We start from the raw sequence: 21,769 nt of genomic DNA, 5'->3' as shown, positions 1-21,769 counted from the left end.
GCTGTTTCTGCCGTGTCCAGTAATTTCACCAAGTCTGTGAACCTGTTATCTTTTGCACTTTTGCCATGCTTGTTTGCACCTGTTGTGTTGTGATCTAGCCATAGCTCAGTGTTCATCTTTTGTCAAGAATCTCTTTTATATCACTGCTATATGATTTGTTGCTATGTTGGGGTGCTGTAGCATAGTTTCTTGTTGCATTCTAAGTGCTATCATGCTGTTAATCACAGATTCGTGTCATTCTTGTTTTGCTTGCCATTTGCAAACCGTGCATCCGTTTCCGATGTTCTTTATATCGATTTCAACCGAAATCATCTCATCTTTCCAGTGGCATGCTTGGTTTGCCAAGTTACTGCCTTTTTCCTCATTTTCCTTTAGGAGCACGCATATGCATCGCATATCATACATGGTTTTGCATCATGTTGCTTGTGCATTTTCCGTGATTCATTGTGGTTCCGTTGCTTGTGTTCTTGTTTTGGGTAGAGCCGGGAGACGAGTTCGTGAACGAGGAACCTGTTGAGTACGCTTACGAGGATCAAGCTTTCGACAACTCTGAGAACCTTGCAGGCAAGATGACCATACCCTCGAAATCACTTCTGTCTTTGCTTTGCTAGTTGTTCGTTCTTTTGCCATGTTGCGCTACCTACCACATGCTATATCATGCCTCCCATATTTGCCTTGTCAAGCCTCTAACCATCCTTTCCTAGCAAACCGTTGTTTGGCTAAGTTACCGCTTTTGCTCAGCCCTTCTTATACGTTGCTAGTTGCAGGTGAAGTTGGAGTTGGTTCCATGTTGGAACATGCATATTTTGGGATATCACAATATCTCTTATTTATTTAATGCATCTATATATTAGGTAAAGGGTGGAAAGCTCGGTCTTATGCCTGGTATTTTGTTCCACTCTTGCCGCCCCAGTTTCCGTCATACCGGTATTATGTTCCTTGAGTTTGCGTTCCTTACGCGGTTGGGTGATTTATGGGACCCCCTTGACAGTTCGCCTTGAATAAAACTCCTCCAGCAAGGCCCAACTTTGGTTTTACTATTTGCCACCTAAGCCTTTTCCCTTGGGTTTTCGTGAGCCCGAGGGTCATCTTTATTTTAACCCCCGGGCCAGTGTTCCTCTGAGTGCTGGTCCAAACTAGAGCACCGTGCGGGACCGTCCCTTGGCAACTTGAGTTATGTTGGTACCTGTACGCTTCGCTTATCCGGTGTGCCCTGAGAACGAGATATGTGCAGCTCCTATCGGGATTTGTCGGCACATTCGGGTGGCTTTGCTGCTCTTGTTTTACCATTGTCGAAATGTCTTGTAAACCGGGATTCCGAGGCTGATCGGGTCTTTCCGGGAGAAGGTTTATCCTTCGTTGACCGTGAGAGCTTATGATGGGCTAAGTTGGGACACCCCTGCAGGGTATTATCTTTCGAAAGCCGTGCCCGCGGTTATGAGGCAGAGGGGAATTTGTTAATGTCCGGTTGTAGAGAACTTGTCACTTGATTTAATTAAAATACATTAACCGTGTGTGTAGCCGTGTTGGTCTCTTCTCGGCGGAGTCCGGGAGGTGAACACGGTTTGAGTTATGAATGACGTAAGTAGGAGTTCAGGATCACTTCTTGGTCATTACTAGTTGACGACCGTTGCGTTGCTTCTCTTCTCACTCTCATTTGCGTATGTTAGCCACCATATATGCTTAGTTCCTGCTGCAGTTCCACCTTATTAAACCATCCTTTCCTATAAGCTTAAATAGTCTTGATCTCGCGGGTGTGAGATTGCTGAGTCCTCGTGACTCACAGATTCTACCAAACAGTTGCAGGTGCCGACGATGCCAGTGCAGATGATGCAATCGACCTCAAGTGGGAGTTCGACAAGGTACGTGGTCGTTACTATGTTTCTTTTCCTGATGATCAGTAGTGGAGCCCAGTTGGGATGATCGGGGATCTAGCATTTGGGGTTATCTTATTTTCATTTGGATTTGACCGTAGTCGGTCTATGTGTGGATTTTGGATGATGTATGAATTATATTTATGTATTGTGTGAAGTGGCGATTGTAAGCCAACTCTCGTTATCCCATTCTTGTTCATTACATGGGACCGTGTGAAGATAACCCTTCTTGCGACAAAACCACAATGCGGTTATGCCTCTAAGTCGTGCCTCGACACGTGGGAGATATAGCCGCATCGTGGGCGTTACAAGTTGGTAATCAGAGCCATCCCCGACTTAGGAGCCCCCTGCTTGATCGAATCGCTGGCGTTGTTGAGTGTAGAACAAAAATGTTTTGAGTCTTAGGTTTATATATATCGGAGAGTAGGATTCTTTTTACTCCTCAGTCCCTTCGTCGCTCTGGTGAGGTCTCCTGACGTAGATGTTTTGACTCTTCTCTCCTCAAATTTCACTAAATTTTTTTTTAGGATCACGCGGGTATCTTAGAATCGTTCCGATGATTTTGTGACGAGAACATTATTCTTGGTGCCTCCTGACATTTAGGGGTTGTGGCAGTGTCCCGGGGAGTTGAGCTCCGAGGTGTTGTCATCACAATTTTATCGTTGCAGTTCTGGAATACCTGAGTTTCGCCGACATCGAAATCTCTTTTATGCAGTTGTTGGTGAGATCACCTCGACGCCACCCAGTACTGGGGCGGGATTTCGGGAGTATTGCCATAACTCGTATAACGGATGCTTTTCGAAGGTTGAGGTACACGATTTTCGAAGGTTTCTTGGTTATGTGTTGACGGATGGATACAGCTGGATCTAGGGATTGCTAGTTTGGGTGATATATTTTGTGTCCCCTGTATCCCCAACACCAGATTGCATAACCAGAAAGTTTCGGGAGTTTATAAGTGGGAATTCAAGTAGCTCCTAGGATATCTTTCCGACAGACGCATGATATGAGATTGGGGTTCGACGTCTAGTGGTCCGCCTTTCCATGGTTGGTTTTACAGTGGTCTCGTAGTGTCTTAAAGAGTCCTTGGCTATGCCGACTCGGGGACGCTTCGTATGTCATGTGCACTGCCTTGTACATGATGGTGTTGTACGATCGAGCCCGTGTGGGCCCCACCATGAAAACTTCGGACGAAATCTCTATCATATGTTTGTTCCGGCTTATTCTGCAAGCCAATATTTTGTTTTGTTTTGAATTGTGGTATTCGAGTTGCTTCGAAGTCAAATGTTGATTCCATACCTTTTTCTAAGTGGCTTCTCAACTTATGAAGGTGTGATGATTTACTATGGAATTCATTCGTTCATCCTTGTTCGAATGTTTATTGTCAAGACTATATGTTGCAATTTCTATCCGTTGATTCTACTTGACTATTTGTCTATAAAGATGCTAACGGATGTCACCCTCTTCAGGATGGCTTCGCCAACGCGTCAGAATCCGGAACGCAATGAAGGGAGTCAGGCGAACCCTCCGCCACCACCTCCGCCTCCGGAGGCATGGCAAGCTATCATGGCAGCCACTAAAGCCAATGCTCAGATGATTCTGCAACTCTTGCAAGAACGCACCCAAGGGCAAGGCAATCAAGGAAATCAAGGTCAAGGCAACAATCAGTATCACTTCGCTACCCTCAACCAGTTTCTCGTAAATCAGCCCAAGTCTTTCAGCTACTGTGCCGAGGCCACGGATGCCGATGATTGGCTCGTGGACATCAACAAGCATTTTGAATGTAGCAATGTCAGGCCTGAGGACTATGCCAAGTTTGCTTCTTTTCAACTCAAGGATCAAGCTGTTGATTGGTATCAACAATACAAAGATTCCAGAGGAGGTCGTGTGATCACTTGGACTGACTTCTGTCGGGACTTCAAAGCGCACCACATTCCACAAAGTGTTGTTGAGAGCAAGCGTGAGGAGTTCCGCAATCTCAAGCAAGGCAACATGTCTGTGTATCAATTCAACATCCTGTTTCAGAAACTTGCTCGCTTCGCTAAACAAGACGTTCCTGATGAAAAGAGCATGATCTATCACTTCAGAGGTGGCCTTAGAGAGGATCTGCAGTTAGCTCTCGTTCTATTTGAGCCTACTCAGTTTGATCAATTCTACAATATGGCACTGAAGCAAGAGGCTGCTCAGCTCAAGTGTGAGGCTTCTAAGAAGAGAGTCAGGGACGCAGTTCAGTCTTCTTCTTCCTCACTAGTGGCTGCTAAGCAACAGAAGTTCTGGTTGCGTCCTCCTCCTCCGTTTCGTCAGCCTTACCAGCAGAAGAACAAAAGTGGCCATGGATCTTCCCACTCATCCAACTCTGGCTATCAGAACAGGTCTCAGAAACAAGCTCCAAAGTCGAATGCTCCTTATCATCGTCCAGTCTCAGAGGTGACTTGCAACAAGTGTCAGCAGAAAGGTCACTATGCTAACAAGTGATTCAACCAAAGGCGCCTTCCGCCTCCTCCTCCTGTGAGATCTTCCAACAATGCAGTGGTCAAGCATAATCCCAAGTCTGCTAAGGTGAACATGATGAATGCAGCTCAAGCGGAGGAATCTACTGATGTGATAGTGGGTAATCTCTCAGTTAATGATATTCCTGCAAAAGTTCTTTTTGATACTGGTGCATCGCTTTGTTTCATGTCGAGATCGTTGTTTGCAAAGAATGATTTTACTTGGTCTTATCTGGATAAACCATTGGGTGTTGTTTCTCCGGGGAAGTCAATGAGAGCCAACTCGATAGTTCCGGATGTTTCCATCAAGATGGGAAACTATAAATTTCTGTCTTCTCCAGTTGTTCTTGGTGACTCGGATATTGATCTAATTCTCGGGATGGACTGGCTTTCTAAGCACAAGGCTCAACTTGATTGTGCTGCCAGGGAAATTCAATTGACACACTCTTCTGAGGATGTGATTATCTATGCCGCTCGTGATGAAACCATCCGGTTATTTTCTCTCAATGAGAAGGGCGAATTGAATGCCATCTCTCAAATTCCAGTCGTTTGTGAGTACCAAGATGTCTTTCCAGAAGAGCTTCCGGGTATGCCTCCTCACCGGCCAGTTGAGTTCGCTATCGATCTTGAGCCGGGCACGGAACCCGTTTGCAAGCGTCCATACAAGCTTGGACCCAAGGAGCTGAAGGAATTGAAGAAACAGCTCGATGAACAAGAGCGTCTGGGTTTGATCAGACCGAGTTCATCTCCATGGGGTTGTGGTGTTCTTTTTGTCCAGAAGAAGGATGGCACGGAACGACTTTGTGTCGACTACCATCCATTGAACAAGAAGACAATCAAGAACAAGTATCCACTTCCCAACATCAATGAGCTATTCGAGCAACTCAAAGGTGCTAAAGTATTCTCCAAGCTTGACCTTTGTATGGGTTATCATCAGATTCGCATTCGTGAAGAAGATATTCCCAAGACAGCATTCAGAACAAGCTTTGGTTCTTATGAATATACTGTCATGTCTTTCGGCCTTGTCAATGCTCCTCCAACATTCTCTCGGATGATGAATTTCATCTTCAACCCCTATACCAATGAACTCGTCCTGGTGTATCTCGATGATATCTTGGTCTTCTCCAAGAATAAGAAGGATCATGCCAAACATTTGCGATTGGTGCTCGACAAGCTCAGAGAGTATCAATTCTATGCGAAGTTCTCAAAATGTGAGTTTTGGCTCGATGAAGTTCTTTACCTTGGGCATATCATCTCTGCCAAGGGCATCGCTGTTAATCCCGAGAAGGTGTCTGCAATTGTGAATTGGGAACCTCCTCAGAATGTCAAGCAGCTCCGCAGTTTTCTTGGTCTTGCAAGCTATTGCCGAAGATTCGTTGAGAATTTCTCTAAGATTGCAAAGCCTCTTTCCAACCTCCTCCAGAAGCATGTGAAGTATGTCTGGTCTCCTGAGTGTGACGTTGCTTTCAACACTCTCAAAGAGAAATTCGTCACAGCTCCTGTCTTAACTCCTCCTGACGAATCCAAGCCTTTCAAAGTTTTCTGTGATGCTTCTCTCCAAGGTCTCGGTGCTGTGTTAATGCAAGAGAAGAAAGTTGTGGCCTATACCTCTCGTCAGTCGAAGCCCAATGAAAAGAACTACCCCACTCACAATCTTGAGTTGGCGGCAGTTGTCCATGCATCAATAACGTGGAGACATCTCTTGTTGGGAAGAAAAGTGGACATATTCACCGACCACAAGAGTCTCAAGTACATCTTCACACAGCCCAACCTCAACCTCAGGCAAACTCGATGGGTCGAAATGATTCAAGAGTACAATCCGAGTATTGAATATACTCCAGGCAAGGCCAATGTCATTGCAGATGCTTTAAGTAGGAAGGCTTATTGCAACAGCTTAATTCTCAAGCCATTTCAACTGGATCTTTGTGAAGCCTTCCGCAAGCTGAATCCCCAAGTTGTTCCTCAAGGCTTTCTTGCCAACCTCAGAGTCTCTCCTACTTTGGAAGATCAAATTCGTGAGGCACAACTCCTGGATACCATGGTGAAGAAGGTGAAACGTGGTATCGACAAGGGTCTTTCCAAATACAAGTGCTATCGCATTGATGACAGAGACACTTTATTCTGCGAGGACCGGATTGTGGTTCCTAAAGGTGATCTAAGGAAAGTCATTATGAACGAGGCGCACAATTCTCTTCTTTCCATTCATCCTGGAAGTACGAAGATGTACCATGACCTCAAGCAGTCGTATTGGTGGACTCGAAGGAAGCGAGACATTGCTCAATTCGTGAATGAATGTGATGTCTGTCGAAGAGTGAAAGCAGAACACCAACGACCAGCTGGTCTCCTCCAACCTCTTGCTATCCCAGAGTGGAAGTTTGATCACATCGAAATGGACTTCGTGACTGGTTTTCCAAAGTCCAAGCGTGGAAATGATGCAATCTTCGTTGTCATTGACAAGCTTACTAAAGTGGCTCATTTCCTTCCAATCAAAGAATCTATCACAGCAGCTCAGTTGGCAGAGCTATACACCTCCAGGATTGTCTCCTTGCACGGCATTCCACAATTGATTTCTTCAGATCATGGAAGCATCTTCACTTCTAAGTTCTGGGACTCCTTCCAGAAGGCCATGGGCACCAACATTCGCTTCAGCACAGCTTTCCATCCTCAAACTAGTGGCCAAGTCGAGCGAGTCAATCAAATTCTTGAAGATATGCTCAGGGCTTGTGTCATTTCCTTTGGCATGAAATGGGAAGATTGTCTTCCATATGCCGAGTTCTCCTACAACAACAGCTTCCAAGCGAGTTCGGGCAAGGCCCCATTCGAGATTCTCTATGGCAGAAAGTGCCGTACTCCTCTCAATTGGTCAGAGACTGGTGAACGCCAACTTCTTGGCAATGACTTAATCACAGAGGCTAAAGAAATGTGTAAAGTCATCCGTGAAAATCTCAAAGCCGCGCAATCGCGCCAGAAGAGTTACTATGATAGTAAGCACCGTGATGTGGCTTTCGAGATCGGAGACCATGTCTACCTCCGTGCCTCTCCAATGAAAGGCACTCGTCGCTTCGGTATCAAAGGGAAGCTTGCCCCTAGATACCTGGGTCCTTTCAAGATCATTGGCAAAAGAGGCGACCTCGCCTATCAACTTGAGCTTCCTTCTAACTTCGCGAACGTGCACGATTGTGTTCCACGTGTCACAGCTCCGCAAGTGCTTCAAGACTCCTGAGCGCACCATCAACTTCAAAGAGATTGACCTCCAAGAAGATCTGTCTTATCATGAGCACCCCGTTGCTATTCTTGAAGAAACTGAGCGCAAGACTCGCAACAAGTCAATCAAATTCCTGAAAGTGAAGTGGTCGCACCATTCCGACCGAGAAGCCACCTGGGAACGCGAGGACCATCTCCGTTCCGAATATCCGGAGTTCTTTCAGTCCTAGATCTCGGGACGAGATCCTCTCGTAGTGGTGGAGTGTTGTAACACCCCGGATGTAACTTTCCATATTTGTAACTCCAGCTCTTGCCATTTTCGGCTACGTGTTATGATATTCCCTTCGTGGTCGGGTTTTGTCTTTCGTTTTGCATTTTGTTCTTGTCATGCATCTCATATCATGTCATCATGTGCATTGCATTTGCATACGTGTTCGTCTTTTGCATCCGAGCATTTTCCCCGTTGTCCGTTTTGCAATCCGGCACTCCCACCTCCTCCGGCGCACCCCTCTTGTTTCTTTTTGTGAGCGGGTGTTCAACGTTCTCGGAATGGACCGAGTCTTGTCAAGTGGCCTTGGTATAGCACCGGTAGACCACCGGTGAAGTTTCGTTCCATTTGGAGGTCGTTTGGTACTCCAACGGTTAACCGGGTAACCGCAAAGTCCTTTTGTGTGTTGCAGCAAAACCGCCCCTCAAAACAGCCGAAAACCCCTCTAAGTCACTTCCATGCTCTAGGTCGTTCGATCACGATCGTGTGGGCAAAAACCGCACTCCATTTGGAGTCTCCTAGCTCCCTCTACCTATAAATATGTGCCTCCCCGTCCAAATCACAGATGAACCCCTAGAAAACTCCTCCCGTCGCCGCCGGACACGTCCGGTCGCCGTCGGACGGATCCCGCCGCCGCCCCACGCGAATCGTAGCGCGCCACGTGTCGCCGCCGCCCTCACCGCGCCGCCGGCCCGGAGAGCCCGCGGGAGCCCCCCCCGAGCCCGTCCCCGAGCCCGCGCGCCCCGCCGCCGTCTCCCTCCAGCGCCCCGCCCGCACGCGCCGCCTCCAACCCGCGCCCCGTCGCCGTCGCCTCCGACCGCCGCCGACGCCGGACGCCGCCTCCGTTGGGCCGCCGCGCCGCCGCGCCCGTCCGTGCCCGAGCCGGCGCCCCTCTCCTCCCACTCCGGCCGCCCTCCTCGCCGTCCTCCCCTTCCCACCGTCGGCCGCCGGCCCTCTCCGCCGTCCCCGCCATTTCTCTGGCGAGTGCCAGAGCCCGATCCAGATCCAGCGCCTAGGGTTGACTTTTCCCCCTCTTATATTTCTCTAAGTCTTTAAGTTTTTACAGTACATGCACCTGTTCATCGCATCATAACTCTCCGCATATAGCTCTGTTTCGTGCGTGTAGTATATCGAAATGTTTGCCTCGAGATGCTCTTCATTTTGTTCTATTGCACCATGTTCATTTGAGTCCATCTTGATGCCCAAATCTCTGGTGCAAGAGTGCTAGTTGCTGTTATCTGCTGATACTTATAAGAACTTGAGGATTTGTTATTTTTGTTGCTGTTGATGTGTGCATCTTATGGGCATGAGCTCTACATGTGTTTTGTTGTATGCCATGCCATCTTTACAGAGATTTATGCCATGTATTTTTGTGATCTCTGTGGTGACTAGCACAAGCATGCAAACTAGGCTCCGTAATGTTTCTGATTTTAGGAACTTAGTAATTTTACTAAGTCTGTGACTGGTGCTATTTTGTTGCTATGTATCCATGTGTCTACAGAGAGATCCATGCTCCTTTTGGAGATGTTCAGTAAGGATGTTTTGTAGATATTGTTGTAATTGATCCATTCATGCCCTTTTTAGCAATTATGAAGTGACATAGCATGACGCAATCGTGCTCTACTTTTGCTATAAAATATTTCTGGCAGATTGTTTACGTGTTATTCAATTTTGCCAAGCTTGTTGTAGTTGATACTTTCATTCTATGTACTTGCTCTTGCTATGTTTAGCTTTATAAACATGCCATCTTGCTGTGGGTATCCTTGTTTTGTCATGCATTGCTTTGTTGTGAGTGCATCAAGCTCACCAAGATGCCTTCATATTATTGTTTCTGCCATGCTCTGTTTTCTGCTAAGTCTGAAACCTGTTAACGAAACTTGCTATGTTTACATGGTTGCCATCATATCTTCTGGTCCTTTTGGCTTATGGTCAGTAAGGGACTTTTGTCATACGCATTTAGTAGGATACTTCCATGCCTTGTTTTACCATGTTAAGTTCCTGTAGCATGTTCATTTTGTGCTCTGAACATTCCTACCTGATGCTGTTTCTGCCATGTCCAGTAATTTCACCAAGTCTGTGAACCTGTTATCTTTTGTACTTTTTCCATGCTTGTTTGCACCTGTTGTGTTGTGATCTAGCCATAGCTCAGTGTTCATCTTTTGTCAAGCATCTCCTGTAGATTACTGTTGTATGCTTTGTTGCTATGTTGGGGTGCTGTAGCATAGTTTCTTATTGCATTCTAAGTGCTATCATGCTGTTAATCACAGATTCGTGTCATTCTTTTTGCTTGCCATTTTCAAACCGTGCATCCGTTTCCGGTGTTCTTTATATCGATTTCGACCGAATCATCTCATCTTTCCAGTGGCATGCTTGGTTTGCCAAGTTACTGCCTTGTTCATCATTTTCCTTCCGGAGCACGCATATGCATCGCATATCATATCTCGCATATCATACATGGTTTTGCATCATGTTGCTTGTGCATTTCCCGTGATTCATTGTGGTTCTGTTGCTTGTGTTCTTGTTTTGGGTAGAGCTGGGGGACGAGTTCGTGAACGAGAAACCTGTTGAGTACGCTTACGAGGATCAAGCTTTCGACAACTCTGAGAACCTTGCAGGCAAGATGACCATACCCTCGAAATCACTTCTATCTTTGCTTTGCTAGTTGTTCGTTCTTTTGCCATGCTGCGCTTATGAGGCAGAGGGGAATTTGTTAATGTCCGGTTGTAGAGAACTTGTCACTTGATTTAATTAAAATACATCAACCGTGTGTGTAGCCGTGTTGGTCTCTTCTCGGCGGAATCCGGGAGGTGAACATGGTTTGATTTATGAATGTCGTAAGTAGGAGTTCAGGATCACTTCTTGGTCATTACTAGTTGACGACCGTTGCGTTGCTTCTCTTCTCGCTCTCATTTGCGTATGTTAGCCACCATATATGCTTAGTGCCTGCTGCAGTTCTGTTGAGGATATAGACTTTAGAGTCACCCGCCAGGAGGGGCCGGGTTACTCGTATGGTCGTTGCCAGAAGCCCGGAGCCAAGCTTGAAGATGATGGGCCAGAGATGGGCTAAGACCCGGATATGGCTTAAAGCCCGTAGTTACAATCATTATTATGGAAGAACTTGTAGTGTAAGGCAAGTATAGTTGAGAGTCCGAGCCGGACACTCTTATGAGCCGGCCGGGACTCTAAGTGCTGCTGGGCGTCAGCCTCCCTATATAAAGGGACGACCCGGCAGCGGTTTAGGGAGAAGAACAATCTCGTCGAGAGCCGGGCATAGCAGTTTAGCTCCCTGGTGATCGTAACCCTAATCAATACCACCCCAACTGGACGTAGGCTTTTACCTTCACCGTAAGGGGCCGAACCAGTATAAACCCTCGTGTTCCTTGTCCCACATAACCCCTTCAAGCTTCCTAGTTGCGATGGCTCCACGACTAAGTCCTAGCTCGAGGACATCTGCCGTGACAATTCCACGACAGTTGGCGCCCACCGTGGGGCCAGCGCACAGTGGATTTGAGTTCTTGAAGGGCAGCTTCGAAGGGCTCAAGGGATACGCTGTGGGCCGGATGACCAAGAGTTGTCGCGGCAAGCTCTACATCGACGATGCAAACTGGGGCCCCGACGCCGGCTCAATTGAGTACGGGTACTGGGTCCCCTTCGGCGGAATTCATGTTTTCATTGGCAAGATTAGTGGGCCGGGCCCTGAGCCGGATCTCTGCGCCGATCTCACCGAAACGGCTCAGCGCGCACGACCCGCCCGGGCCCGGCCTGCCTTAAAGCATGCTTTTGTGGGGTGTATCCATGGAGGACCCTCCGATCGATCTGGATCTGGTGATGAGGCGGCCGCCGGCTCTGACGGCGAGTCGGCCACCGATGAGTCAAACTCGTTTTACCAACTTCAAGACGGCAGGCTCATGGGTTGTTCCGATGGTGACAGTATTCCGGACCTCTTTGAGCCGCCAAGTCAGGTCGGAGTTTTTATGGCTGGTGCGCAGCCTGTTAAGAGCCCCGCCGCTGGAGCAGGAAACCCGGTGCCTTCTCCGGCTCAGGTGCTAATGGATCTCACGGACAAGATGACGGCCCTGTTAACCGCCACGGTTGACCCGGCGGATCAAGCTCGGCATGATGCGGAGGTGGCCACAGTTAAAATTGGATCTAGTGAAAGCTAAAGAGGATCTGGCAGCGGAAGGGATCAGGCTGGCTGCGGAGCGGGCGGCTCTCGATGCCCAGACTCAGCTGTTCAGGCGCAGTCCTTCCAACTCACGATGGACCAGAACACGACCAATGAGGTCATGAGAAGGAGGCATCAAAAGGCCCAATCTCGACTCCCTCCGGTTTACGATCCACGCAACCTCTTCAACACGCCAGGTGCAGGGTCTAGTAACCCGCCAGGGGTCATAGCGCCCGGGTCTGGACCCCTTATTCAATCACGAGTGATGGGGCCTCCCCAGGTGCCCCCGGCCCCGCCTCAGTATGTGCCAATACCCCCGGGTCATTATAATAACCCGCTGGAGAACATGGTCGCTGCGGCAGCACGGCTGGCGGCTCTCCCAGTTGACGGCGACTCTCCGACGGCTATTGAAACCCGCCGGGTCAGGGAACTCCTTCAGACAGCACTGGCGCAGCAAGAGGCATACTCCTACAGCCGGGACAGGATCCACTCGACCCCTCGTCCAGGCCAGAGCCCGAGTTACAGCCGGCACATGGTCTCAGCAACCGGCTCAAGTAACGTCCGACGCCATGACCCGCCCCCTGGCCATGGCCCGGCTTATAATGGAGCCTTTTACACAACAGACCAGGACAAAGCGCGCCAGGAGGCGGAGCAAGTGCCTCAATTGACGGCTTACCAGACCCCCCCGGCTTATCCGACGACTTCCGTTGATGTGGGTATCCCTACCAGGACCGGGGGTGTCCCTTGTTTGGTGCCAGCTATCCGTAATGAACGTCTACCTAAGGACTTCAAGGGCCCTAGGAAGGTGCCTAACTACACAGCTGACTTACAACCCGCAGCCTGGATCGAGAGTTATGAGATGGCTATGGAGCTGCTGGAGGTCAGTGAGGCGGCCATGGCCAAGTATTTCACCATGATGTTAGATGGAACTGCCCGCACTTGGTTGAAAGGGCTACCACCGAATTCCATTGGGTCTTGGGCTGAGCTGAAAGCCCGGTTCATCCAAAACTTCAAAGATACCTGTAGGCAGTCTATGTCAATTGTGGATTTGACTAACTGTAAGCAGCAGGAGGGTGAGTCCACGACACATTGGGTTCGCCGGGTTAAGGAAATCATACATTCATCAGACAAAATGGATGCCGGCTCAGCAGTTTTAATGCTGGAGCAGAATTGTCGTTTTGTGCCCCTGAAGATGAAACTCGGGCGGCTTAAGCGCGACTGCACTGATATGGGTACACTAATGGCAGCTCTTGTCAAGTATGCCGATTCTGATGGTACCAAGGACCCCCCTTCAGATGATGAAAGGACAGGGAAGGGAAAGAAGAACGGCAACGGCAAGGGTCCTCAGTTTAACCCGGGGAACCAAGGAGGAGGCAAGCGTAAGGCAGATGGTAGCCTAGAGTTTGTGGCCAACGCCAGCGCGCAAGGCAATAACCAGCGACGCAAGGGGAGACCCCCTCCCCGCGGCGGCGGGTCAGGTCCAACGCTGGAGCAGCTGTTGAATGAACCTTGTCCAAGGCATGGCTCTAGAGAGAAGCCAGCGACTCATCTATGGAAGGATTGTGCAATCATGAAAGCCTTTAAAAACTACAATGGCCCGGGCGGCGGCTCAGGCGCCGGCGGCTTTCATGGCCCGGGGGGCGGCTCAAATTCTGGTCCTCAGAGTGGTCAAGGGGGCTTTAATCAACAGTCTGGCCAGGGTCATCAACAGTAGCAGGGGGTTATCAGACCAATCCAAAGCAGCTTAGCGGTGGACAGTATCATGTGTTTACCACTAGTTTGTGCAAGCGAGATCAGAAGCTTCATAAGAGGGCTGTGAATGCGGTTGAGCCGGCGGTCCCACGCTACTTGCGGTGGTCTGAGCATCCTATATTGTGGAGTAGGGAGGATCACCCTCCCCGGGTTGATAACCCGGGCCACTTGGCCTTAGTGGTGGCTCCTCAAGTGGGAGGATATAAGTTCACAAATTTGCTCATGGATGGAGGCAGCAGCATCAACATCCTCTATTATGAGACCTTTCGCCGTATGGGGTTGGTTGATAAGAACCTCAGCCAGTCAAACACCATCTTCCATGGTATAGTACCTGGTAAGTCGGCTTATCCAGTTGGCAAGATCGAATTGGAAGTGGCCTTTGGTGATGAGAACAACTACAGGGTGGAGAAATTGACCTTTGAGGTGGTCAAGATAAGAAGTCCATACCATGCTATATTTGGACGGCCGGATTACGCCAAGTTCATGGCACGGCCGTGTTATGTGTACTTACAGCTCAAAATGCCGGGTCACAATGGGACTATTACAGTTCACGGCAGCCGGAAAGTGGCTCTGGAGTGTGAGGAAGGCGACGCGGCTTATGCAGAATCTGTGTGTGCTACAGAGGAGTTGAAGTTTTACAAAGACAATGTTGACCCAACAGATATGACCTCTCTAAAAAAGCCAACCACAGAACAAGAGCCGGCAATGAAATTTAAGTCAGCTGATGAGACTAAACTTGTTGATTTTGTTCCAGGTGACTCATCTCAGCAGTTTAGCATCAGTGCAAATCTGGATCCAAAATAGGAAAGCGCGCTCATCGAGTTCATCCGTGAGAATAGGGACATCTTCGCGTGGAAACCTTCTGACATGCCAGGTGTACCTAGAGAACTTGCTGAGCATACTCTCAATGTTGATCCGAAATTTAAGCCAGTCAGACAGTTCCTTCGGCGATTTAATGAGGAAAGGCGGAAGGCTATTGGTGAAGAAGTAGCCCGGCTCTTGGCGGCCGGGTTTATCGTTGAAGTCTTTCACCCAGAGTGGTTGGCTAACCCGGTGCTCGTACTCAAGAAGAACGGCACCTAGCGGATGTGTGTGGACTACACAGACTTGAACAAGGCGTGTCCGGCTGATCCTTTTGCCCTCCCCCGTATTGATCAAATCATTGATGCTACGACAGGTTGTGCACGTTTAAGTTTCTTGGATGCTTATTCTGGTTATCATCAGATCAAGATGGCAGTTAAGGACCAAGAGAAGACGGCGTTCATCACTCCCTTTGGAGCCTTCTGCTATGTGTCTATGCCCTTTGGACTCAAGTGTGCACAGGCGACTTACCAGCGTTGTGTGCAGAACTGTCTTCATAAACAGATCGGACGCAATGTTCACGCTTACGTGGACGATATTGTGGTTAAATCCATCAAAGAGGAAACCCTGATAGATGATTTAAGGGAAACCTTTGATAATCTCCGGGTCTATAAGATGATGCTTAACCCGGCCAAGGGTGTCTTTGGTGTTCCTGCAGGCAAACTCTTGGGCTTCTTGGTTTCTGACAGAGGCATTGAGGCTAACCCGGAGAAGATCAAGGCCATCACCTCCCTGGCTAAGCCGGCATGTATAAATGACGTTCAGCGCTTGGCGGGTCGCATCGCTGCGTTAAGCCGGTTTATAAGCCGCTTGGGTGAGAAGGCCATGCCCTTATATCAGTTGATGAAGAAAACTGATAACTTTGTCTGGAATGATGCAGCTAATACCGCCTTTGAGGATTTGAAGAAGCAGCTGGCAGAGCCCCCAGTCCTTGCTGCTCCGATTGATAAGGAGCTCTTACTACTGTATGTGGCGGCAAACACACGAGCCGTCAGTGTGGCTATTGTGGTGGAGCGCAAGGAGGAGGGTAAGGAGCATCCGGTTCAGCGGCCGGTTTATTATGTCAGCGAAGTGCTCATTGAGTCCAAGCAGCGGTACCCGCATTGGCAGAAGCTGGTCTATGGTGTGTTCATGGCAAGCCGGAAACTTAAGCATTATTTTCAGGGTCATCCCATCACTGTGGTCAGCTCTGCCCCCCTTGGCGATATCATTCAAAACAGAGAGGCCACAGGGAGAATTGCTAAGTGGGCTATAGAACTTGGACCTCATAGTGTCAAATATGTGCCATGCACTGCTGTTAAATCTCAGGCCTTGGTGGATTTCATCAATGATTGGACAGAGTCACAAGTACCCGAGCAAAAGCCGGATAACACATATTGGACCATTCACTTTGATGGGTCCAGGCAGTTGGAGGGCTCAGGGGCTGGCGTTGTATTGGCTTCCCCTAAGGGTGACAAGTTCCATTATGTGCTACAGTTGATGTTCCCTTGCACTAACAATGCGGCTGAGTACGAGGCCTTGCTCCACGGTCTTCGGATGGCTAAGGAGATGAGCTTGAGCCGGGTAAGGTGCTTTGGTGACTCAGACTTGGTGGCTCAACAAGTATCAGGCAAGTGGGATTCTAAGGATCCTCTCATGGCGGCTTATCGCCGCGAGGTTGATGCCATTGCTGGGCACTTTCAGGGCTACCAAGTGGAGCACATTGATCGCATGAAGAATGAGGCGGCTGATGCTCTAAGCCGGCTGGGCTCTCAGAGAAAGCCGGTGCCGCCTAACACTTTCCTGGACGTCCTGTATAACCCTTCAGTTAAGTTGCCTACAGAGGAAGACTTGGCTATCCCTGACCCGGAGGCACGACTGGTGGCGGCTCTTCATGTCATACCAGACTGGACAATGCCATATCTGGCTTATATAACCCGGGGAGAGTTTCCTGAGGATGAAACTTTGGCCAGGCAAATAACCCGGCGGGCTAAGTCAATGATTGTTATCGATGGCGAGTTGCATCATCGCAGTGTTACAGGGGCATATCAGCGTTGTGTCTCCCCTGAGGAAGGTCAAGAGATCTTGCGTGAGATCCATGAAGGGGATTGTGGCCATCATGCCGGCTCAAAATCCCTTGTGGCCAAGGCTTTCCGTCATGGTTTTTATTGGTTGACGGCTCATGCTGATGCAGAGGACTTGGTCAGTAAATGTGATGGTTGCCAAAGATTCTCACGACGGGCCCACGTGCCGGCTCAGGAGTTGAGGTTGATCCCAATCACTTGGCCCTTTGCGGTCTGGGGGCTTGATATGGTTGGGCCTTTTAAAAGGTCCAAGGATAAGAAGACTCACCTCTTGGTGGCAGTTGATAAATTCACAAAGTGGGTGGAAGCTGAGCCAGTTAGCAAGTGCGATGCAGCCACGGCGGTTCAATTTATGAAAAAGGTGATTTCCCGCTTTGGCTTTCCGCACAGCATTATAACTGACAATGGCACCAATCTTTCCAAAGGCGCCATGGAAGAGTTTTGTCAACGAGAGCATATCCGACTTGATGTTTCCTCAGTGGCTCATCCTCAATCCAATGGTCAAGCTGAGAGAGCTAATCAGGAGATTTCGAAGGGCATCAAACCCCGGCTTTTGGTCCCTTTGCAGCGAACGCCGGGTTGTTGGGTGGAGGAGTTGCCCTCCGTCTTATGGAGTATCAACACTACTCCTAACAGGTCTACAGGCTTCACGCCTTTCTTCATGGTTTATGCAGCAGAAGCAGTCCTTCCTAGTGACATCCGTCACGACTCACCTCGCGTGGCGGCTTATGTTGAGACGGATAATGAACAGGCGCATCAAGATGCTCTTGACTTGTTGGACGAACCGCGTGATGTGGCAGCAGCCCGTTCAGCGATTTACCAACAAGACCTGCGCCGTTATCATAGCTGCCGGGTCAAATCCCGGGTCTTCCAGGAAGGCGACCTTGTGCTCCGGCTCATCCAGGATCAAACAGATGCACACAAGTTATCCCCACCTTGGGAAGGGCCCTTTGTGGTCAGCAAGAACTTGCACAACGGGTCATATTACCTCATTGACGTTCGGGAGCACAAAGATTCACGTAAGTCGGAGGAAGAGACCCGTCGGCCGTGGAACATAGCTCAGCTTTGGCCTTACTACACTTGAGCCACCGGCTCTCGTGGTGTACATATTTCTCTCAGCCATGTATATATTATGATAAGCAATAAAGCAGGACCTCTATCCTTTTTTCTCCCCCAAATATGCACATGTTGTTTACATGATGACTTAAAGGAGGATCCGACTTATGATCGTATTCGAATCTAGCCGTAAGCGGTAAAGTCACTTGGGGGCTTCCTGTTCAAACATGGGTCGAATTCGAACCAAAGAGAACATAGCTGTCGATACCCATTTGATTGGCAACGTGCCGAGCTCATTGGGAGGTTACCTTTGGTCATATTTGAATCATGGTTTACCCCCTCTGAGAACCGACGTGGATCGTATTCGAATCAGCGTCGTTAAACAATTCTAAAAGTCACTTGGGGGCTTCCTGTTCAAACATGGGTCGTATTCGAACCAAAGAGAACATAGCTGTCGGTACCCTCTTGATTGGCATCGCCACACCCACTGGGGGCTATATGATCGTATCCGAATCTTGGCTTAACCCCTTTGGGCCGGGTCTCTGGTCGTATTCGAACCGGAAGCCCCTAAAGTTCCTCTGCTTTATCACAAGTTTACTCTGATTATGTCAAGGTGTGTACGGCCGGGTCTCACTTTACCGGCTTAACTTTGGTTTACGGTGTTCGTTGAACGCCATGGGTGTCATTACGACAGGTAAATCGGAGTTAAGATACCAACCTTGTTACCCGGATTATCTAAACCGGAAGTATGCTTACAGGCCGCTAAGTGTATTATTACGGCTGTGTTAAGGATATAATTGAGGACCAGTCTTTTTTGATTCATATTCCGGGTTATCTATCCAAAACACCTGATTCTCAGGGCGGTAAGCTGCCTTGAGACTTGTGATTTGCCTTTCTATGCAGGTTATTGAAAGGCACCTCTTTGAGGTTGAGAAAAACAAAGGGATGGTTATAACCCGGAGAAATATCAAAGAGACAACTTCAAAGGACTTTCGCATTCAATACATGCACGATGGCACGGCAGAAATGAACTGTTGCACCTATTCTATTACAAAAACTCATCAAGTCTAAGACGGGTGGAACATTGTTTGGTAGACCGCCAGCCGAGTCACGATGCCCGCTGAGTTGAAGTCTCCGGCTCGTTCCTGTCTTCTCCTCCGGCTGATCCCAACACCTGGAAGGTTGATGACTTCCAGTCGATGCCGCTGAGAGCTTCGAATTGGGCTTCCTCGTCAATTAACCCGGCCGGGTCAATCTCTGGGGCGAAGGTGTGCTGACGAGCCGGAGGGATCAGGTTGAGGGCTTCATAGCGAGGGGTTGGAATCCTCTGATTCTCCGCATCATAACCCGGCTGGTACTTGGTCAGATCCGTGTCGTTCCCGATAAGGGTGGCCACCGGGCGTACAGCCTTCACGCACGCTGCGAAGTCCTTCTGGTCGAAAGCTGAGCCGTCCTCCTTCAGACTTGGATAGCCAAGGGCGATGTCCGCTGGGTCTAACTCCGGCAGGAAAGCCTTGGCCCGGCTCAGCGCGGCGATCGCTCCGGCTCTCGCAGAGGCCCGTTGCAGCTCTTGGATCCGCTGAGGCAGAATGACCAGCCGGCGCAGGACTTCTGCCAGGTGAGTCGGCACCTCGTTGGATAGGGCCACCACAGCTAAGGCGCGCTGTGACCCGGTGTAGAGCTGCTCCACCAGGGTGTACACGGCATTTAGCTTGGTGACCACGCTCTGGTTGAGGTTGGCACTTCTGGGACCTGTTTAACAGAATCAGATAAGCCGGCGACAAGGATGAGTCATGAGATGTAAACATTCTAACATGGATGAAAGCCGGTGAGGCGACTTACCGAAGATGGCGGCCACCATTTGGGAAACCTGGCGCTTTAGGCCGGAGAGCTCGGCGGTCTTCTCAGAGAGAGCCTTCTCCGCCTGTTCCGCCCGGGTCACCAGTGCGGCCTTCTCTTCAGCCCAGGCTTTTCTCTCAGCATCAAACTCGGTCTTTAACCTTTCTTGCGTGGCAATGCTGGATACAAACTTGGCGTTTGCCTTCCGGGTCTCCATCTCCTGCATCTTCAGTCGGCTCTTGAGATCCGCAAGGTCCGCCTCTAGCTTCTAGCCCACAGCCTGTATAAATTTCCGGGTTATTAACAGTCATTATATAAGTCCCAAGCGTTTTCCAAGCAAAGACACTTGGCACTTGGGGGCTAATGCATATTGAACGTATCTATCTACATACTGCCGGCTTAATTGAGTAAGCCGGAACCTAAGTCTACAACATATTCAAATCATAAGTCGTCGACTTGGGGGCTAGCATGGCAAAGGTAACTATGCAGTAAGTAAGAAGGTGGCAGAAGGATACCTCAGATTTTTGCTGGATCTGGTTTACCATGGCGACCTCGGCGTCCCGGCTCTTGTGTACTTGGCTGATGTAGCCAGAGACGAGCTCTCCAATGCTCAGGTTGCTGTAGTTGGAGAGGTCCAGATTCGCCTGGTGGGGCTGCAGTAACTCCCCCTTAGCGGAGCACTTGGCCAATACGGTTGGTCTCCCCGGCTCAACATACTCCGTCCGGGTAATTACCACGTCCGGGTCGTCTGCTGGTGGAGCTGAGCCAGAGGCCTCCGGGTTAACCGAAGCTTCGGTCGTTGCCTTGGTAGTTGGGGCGGTGGCTTCAGGTGCCGTGTCCATTGGAGTGGCGGCTTCGGGGGCGGAGGCAGCTGGCGGTTCTTGGACTGTCACCGCCGGCTCAGGCAAATCCGGCACTCCGGCCGACTTGGTTTTCTTCACCCTCTTGGTGAGCTTTGCTTGGGCACTGAAAGAACAACAAAGGTTAGTAAAAAGCATATGAGTAAAGATCAGAACAACATGAGATGATTGTTGTTACCCGGGCGCGGTCTTGAAAGCCGGCAGATTTGACTGCATGGAGTCACCCGAAGAGGGGGAGGTCTCCTGATAATTGGAGTCAGAAGAGTTGAGTGGCTGACGGATAACACCTGCCAACGGGTGAAAAGGGTACAAGTGGGAAATAACCTCAGTTCGGCGCTTCCTTGTTGCGTCGGGTAACCCGGCGGAGAGGTCGGTGTCCTTGTTGGTCCGGGTGTGACGCCGGCTTTCGTGAACCTGTCGCTTCAAAAGAAATTGAGGGTGTTGATGAGCTAAAGGATGTGAAAATCTTACTTTCCGGGTTACCCTTCGGACTTTCAGCTGTGGAAAGGGCTCCGAGTCGGAGGAAAGTGACATTACCTTTTCAACCACAGGGTTACTGGCGCCGGTGTCATCCTGTCAATGAGCAAGTGTTGATAAGGCGGACAGCAACAAACAGCAAATACAGCAAGAATTTAAAGGCTTAAGGGTTACCTCTGACTCGGAGCTGTCGCTTAATTGCATCAGCTCCGAAGCAGTAGGTCTGCTTCCTTTTTTGCGAGGGGCGGCTTTCTTGGCGGCTTTCTTCACCTTCCTGGCTTTCTTGGCCGCTTCATGGTCATACTTGACCCGGCAGAACTTATCATCAGCCTGAAAAATACAATGAGGAATTCTTAAAACAGGTTTAGATGAAGGTTATATGCAGACGAAGATAAAAAGTTAAAGTCAGCGGCTTACCGCTGGGGCTGGATTGGTCTTGCAGAAGGGGGCTAACCCGGTCCTGCCGCTGTCCGCCAGGCTCTCGTTTAAAAGAGCCTTGGTCTCCTCCTCTGCAACGTCTTCTGGAAGATCATTGCGGCTGTGCCTCTGAGGGTCATCCTTTCGCCCGGTGTACTCACACATTAAGCCGGGGCGGCGGCTTAATGGGATCACCCGCCATGAGATCCAGACTCGGACCAGGTCGATTCCGTTCAGACCGTTGCCCAGGAGGGCCTTGATTTTGTTGATAGTAGGAAGCAGAGGCTGGCGCTCCGCTTGAGTCAGCTTGTCCGACAGTGGGTGAGTCGGCTCCAGACGTGTTGGGCGAAAGCCGGGCAGCGGGCTTTCATCAGCCGGGGACGTGTCTTGGTAGTAGAACCAAGTCATGTTCCAGTCCTTGGGGTGGCTCGGCGGCTCTGCGTAAGG

The sequence above is a fragment of the Aegilops tauschii genome, chromosome 4 (assembly GCF_002575655.3).
Source record: "Aegilops tauschii subsp. strangulata cultivar AL8/78 chromosome 4, Aet v6.0, whole genome shotgun sequence".
NCBI classification, from domain to species: domain Eukaryota; kingdom Viridiplantae; phylum Streptophyta; class Magnoliopsida; order Poales; family Poaceae; genus Aegilops; species Aegilops tauschii.
This window is presented reverse-complemented; position numbering follows the sequence as displayed.